Source organism: Mustelus asterias, chromosome 1 (genome assembly GCF_964213995.1).
Source record: "Mustelus asterias chromosome 1, sMusAst1.hap1.1, whole genome shotgun sequence".
NCBI classification, from domain to species: domain Eukaryota; kingdom Metazoa; phylum Chordata; class Chondrichthyes; order Carcharhiniformes; family Triakidae; genus Mustelus; species Mustelus asterias.
In genome coordinates this window covers 174,317,721-174,323,203 of record NC_135801.1, presented here as the reverse complement: position 1 = coordinate 174,323,203, position 5,483 = coordinate 174,317,721, and the positions used below count along the sequence as shown (strand labels likewise).

Below are 5,483 nucleotides of genomic sequence, written 5' to 3'. Positions count from 1 at the left end.
ATTAATGACATCATCTCTACAAACCGGCTCGTGTAGCAGCAGGAAGACAGTAGGTTAGCAACAGGTACATGTGTGTCGTTCACATGCTCGTAGAGTCCACCCCTCTTCCGCCCTTGGCTTACAACCGTCCTCTGATTGTGTGGCAGGACAGAGAGAACCTGTGTGTTGGGTCAGTCTGGAACAATCCAGTCTCTCTGCTCCAGTGCACACGATGGGCAGAATGTAATGTTTGTGAGTGGATCACCAGGGGGAGCCCCTGGTGTCTCTGTTGGGGAAGGCCTGGTGGAATTAAATACCCACCAGGCACCAGACTGGCCAGTGTGTTGGGCCTTCCCCAGCACTTAGCACCCCACAGGCAAAAATCTCACTGGCTGAGAGCTGTTGACCAATCAGAGGCCAGCAGTTCTCCACTGCCGCTCATTGCCACTCCGAGCAGTTCTTTTCCCAAAATAAATTCAGATTGGACGATGCACAATCTCCATTTTTCTGGATATCCACAGTGGTATTGTTTTGCCCCTCTGGGGGAAATTGTTCACATTAAATCTAGATTGCCATGGCAAATGAGTGAACAGGAGAATGTTGTACACGCTGACAGTGCTCGCATTGGCCTGGGACGAGGTGGTCAAAAACAGGTTTTCATTGCAAGGCTGAAATGAGACTCAGTTCCTCCTGAAGATGGTGACAGCTCATGTGGTGACCAGAAAATGGATGAAACTCAACACTCAGAGGAGCAAAGTAGGTTCGGCCTAAATTCAATCTAAAGATATCCCTGCCCCTTCCCAGTGAACTCAACCAAATCTAAAACACACATACATAGACACACACGCACAGGCACACACAGGCACGCACGCACACACATGCACGCATGCACGCACACAAACGTGCACACACGCACACACATGCACAGGCACACACACACACACGCACGCACAAACACGTACGCACACACACGTACATGCACAGACACACGCACACGCATACACGCGCACACACACACATGCACACACACGCAGACACACAGACACATACTCACATTGACACACAAACACACACACACATATACACACGCATACACAAATAATCACTTTGAAAGTGTAGGTTTGAACACCCATCTGGTTGAAAGGAGAATGCTGCGGGTTCTTACAAGAAAGAAAAACTAAATCAAAGGGGACACTTTTCATGTGGGCATGACTTTTCAATAACATGTTCACTTTCTATTCATCAACTGGTTTGATGAAGCGGTTGGTCTCTACCAGGGTTGGTTTGTACCCATCCATGCAATAAATACCCTTTTAATGGTAATTTGTGGTTGCTTTCCTGGTTCCAAGTTTTTAATGAGCCAGATTTTCCTGCACATTGGTACCTTTCAGCCACCTTTCTGCTGGAGTACTGGAAAAGTTAGGGGTGTTCAGTGCCACTCACTAAACGAAAGACCAAAAGGAAACAGCACCACGGTTTTCTGCAGGGTGGTACACGTTTCAAAGAGAAAGGAGAGCAGAAAGTATGTAAAACATTTTAATTCGGTAAGTCCCATTTCTCTCCTTGATGTTTGCTAAAGTTACATTGAGCAGCTGCGGACAAGTACATGGGAGAAGAGACCAAAGAAGCCCATGACATTGCAGCATTTAATGCTTTCAGATCCAGTAATTTTTCTCAAGCACGGGGACAGATGTCAAACGCTTTCTGTTTGATGTGCCTTGCTTGTTTCATATCTTTAACAAATTATTTTAACTCTGATTCGTGAGAAGACTACAGGCCCAGGCAGTTCAGTTACATCATATTCCCATTGCAAACCCAGAGTCCCACTCGCACTGATCAAGGAAGGACGCAAATATGCCACAGCTCCAGTCTTGACCCTGTTGTTTCCACCTAACCCTGGCTGCTTGTACAAGTATGGGGTTCTCATGACTAGAATCTTCACACACGCACAACTCTAGAAACTCAGCAGATTGGATTGTAGACAGTTTTATTTTGCTACTAATAGATTATCTTTGCTTCTGTAATATTGGTATTTGGATTTTCTAAAGGACTTGTTTTTGATGGACCATTGTTCTTGCATTAATTTGGTTCATTAACTGCACTACAATAAAGTTTAAAGTCTGTTTATTGTCACAAGTAGGCTTACATTAACACTGCAATGAAGTTACTGTGAAAATCCCCTAGTCACCACACTCCGGTGCCTGTTCGGGTAACACTGAGGGAGAATTTAGCATGGCCAATGCACCTAACCAACACGTCTTTTGGATTGCGAGAGGAAACCGGAGCACCCGGAGGAAACCCACGCAGACACAGGGAGAATGTGCAGACTCCGCACAGACAGTGACCCAAGCCGGGAGTCGAACCCGGGTCCCTGGCGCTGTGAGGCAGCAGTGCAAATCACTGTGCCACCGTGCCACCCCATGATCAATTGCCACATGATTGATTGTTCAATAAATTAGGTTTGGAAGCCTATCAAATGAGATAACCTGCTTCAAGTAAGTGGAGATTAATAGAGAATGGGTATTGAAGGTCGCTGCTCGGACAAGGGCTAAAGTTGGTTCGCTGACAATTCAGAGTGCACTTCAGTGTGAAAAATGGAAATGTCTTGAAAGTAGATTCCCACCTGGTTATGGGCATGAAGCAAATGTGTCAGTGCCTCAATGTCATTCCCGATGGTGAGGTGCTACGAGAAGGAGTGGGACAAGATGGTTTGATTCCAGAAACCGTAAAGACTTCAAAACACAGCCAAATCCATCCAGCTCCTGCGGGGGGGAGCTTGTTCTGCCTTCCATCCTTGGGTTATTTACGTTGTCATGGCACGTTCAGCTTTACTGCTGAGATGTCTTATGTTCTCACGTCACTGACACCCAGCAGCTGTCTCCGCCACTCACAATGCTAGAATTCCACTCGAGGTCAGCGGTACGAAGACTCTAACAACCATGGAAATCCATCCTCACAAATAAGTGTCAGTCATTTTAAAATAGATAGCACGAGGAACAGGATTTTTCAGAGGTAATTTTAGCTGCTGTTTAATAGAATGACAACTTTAGTATTTTTGCAGGGATGGCGGGACACTTGCGGAGTGCCCGCATTTTTAGTAAATAGTTCACTCCACCATCTTGAGTAGGATAGAAGTTACCAGTGGTGGTGTTAGCAGATAGATACTCAACCCATTCCTGCCATCCCCCTCTGCCAACTACTTTGGCATGCCAAAGGTCTCTTTGGAGATGCCTGCGCTCACTTTGGCAGCACACATACTGATGTTGGAATAACACAGAGAAGATTGGCATGGTCCTTGGGCAAGGATGGCATGCCAATCTGTTGGCCATTTTGACGGAGGCATTCACTTTACTTTAAATGAGTTCATGCCTCTACTAACCTGTGGACAAAGAAATGTCATTTGGATGGGCTAAAAAATAACCAGCACTGATTCCAAACTTCATAAGTACTGCAGTAAATATACTCAGAAAAAATGGCACTGAAATGGGCAGCACGGTGAGACAATGGTTAGCACTGTTGCCTCACAGCGGCAGGGACTCGGGTTCAATTCCGGCCTCGGGTGACTGTCTGTGTGGAGTTTGCACATTCTCTCCGAGTCTGTGTGGGTTTCCTCCGGTGCTCCGGTTTCCTCCCACACTCCAAAGATGTGCGGGTTAGATGGATTGGCCATGCTAAATTGCCACTTAGTGGCAGGGGGATTAGCAGAGTAACTACATGGCATTATAGGGATGGGACCTGGGTGGGATTGTTGTCAGTGTAGGCTCAATGGGCCGAATGGCCTCATTCTGCACTGTCAGGATTCTATGAAAGGACACAGCAGATTCTCTAAAGACTTATTATTTATGTTTCTAAGTAATAGCTGTGACGACTTTTCCCATTTACTTTGCTGAAAGATATACCCCATTATTTACCCTACTGGAATCATCACATCAGAAAACGCAAAAGAGTTCGCAAACATTGGCATTTCGTGATGCAGAGGGGATCAGCGCAGCGGCCTCTGTTGTTTGTAAGATACATAAATGATTTGGAGGAAAATGTAGGCGGTCTGATTAGTAAATTTGCAGATGATACAAAAATTGGGGGAGTAGGGGATAGTGAGGAGGATTGTCAGAGGATACAGCAGGATATAAATCAGCTGGAGACCTGGGCTGAAAGATGGCAGATGGAATTTAACTTGGACAAGTGTGAGGTGATGCGATTTGGAAGGTCTACTGCAGAAGGAAAGAGTACAATAAATGGTAGAGCCCTTAGAAATATTAGCATACAGAGGGATCTAGGCGTGCCCATTCCTAGTTGCCCCTCAGAAGGTTCCCTGAAGATGTCAACTCAAGTGGACAAGGTAGTCAAGAAAGCGTATGGCATCCTGGCCTTCATTGGTCAGGGTGTTGAGTGTAGGAATTGGAAAATCATGTTGCAGCTGTACAAGACTTTGGTTAGGCCACATTTGGAGTACTGCGTACAATGATGGTTGACACACTACCGGAAGGATGTTGATGCATTGGAAAGGGTGCAGAAGAGATTTACCAGGATGTTGCCTTGTTTGGAGGATATGGACTATGAAAAAAGGTTGAACAAATTTGGATTGTTTTCATTGGAGCGTCGGAGGACGAGAGGGGACCTGATAGAGGTTTACAAGATTATGAGAGGCTTGGATAGAGTGGATAGTCTGAGTCTTTTTCCCAGGGTCGAAGGGTCAATTGCTTGGGGGCATAGGTTGAAAGTGAGAGGGGGAAAATTTAAAAGAGATGTAAGGGGCAAGTTTTTCACACAGATGGTGTTGGATGCCTGGAACGCACTGCCGATGGAGGTGGTGGAAGCAGATTCTATAACAATGTTCCAGTGGCATCTGGACAGATACATGAATAGGCAGGAAATAGAGAGATATGGACCATGTAGAGGCAAGAAAATATTAGATTAGGGAGGCATCTGTGTCGGCACAGACTTGGTGGGCTGAAGGGCCTGTTCCTGTGCTGTACTGTTCTTTGTTCTTTGATAAACGTTCCTTAAAGATGCGTTGTGTTACCCAAGCATGTTGATTCGCATTGGATGACTCACATTGCCTGAGTGTTTTGTGTCCACAGCTGTAACGTACTCCAAATCCACTGAGTGATGGAAGATTTGCTGTGTGACATCCATCACTCTGTACCATGTGGAGCTTCGTGAGCCTAAGCGTACATGCTTTGATTGTGCCCTTCACTTTCCTGTAAAACAAACTGGGGACATAAATCAATGAAAAATGATACATTTGCTTAAAAGAAGCAGGAAATAGTTTTGAGGGTTATGTCAGGCTACATTTGACTCACATTTTTAAAATTCTGTTGAAACCTTAAACGGAGGTGTTGAGAGATGAGCTTAAGCTGAGATGACAAACAGCTGGCGCAGGTGGAAAAGGAACCACGCAGGAAGGCAAAGTGATGAGTATTCAGGAGGACACTCTTCGGACATGTCTGCAGCAAACTGGATATAGTTTACCAGTTGTGTTCTCTGCTTTTCTTTCACTACAA

General features: G+C 45.5%; 1 pseudogene; it reads left to right on the top strand.

Moving 5' to 3' along the window:
• The first annotated feature begins 3,212 nt into the window (after positions 1-3,212).
• Positions 3,213-3,312, top strand: LOC144501738 (U6 spliceosomal RNA; annotated as a pseudogene).
• The last annotated feature ends 2,171 nt before the right edge of the window (positions 3,313-5,483 follow it).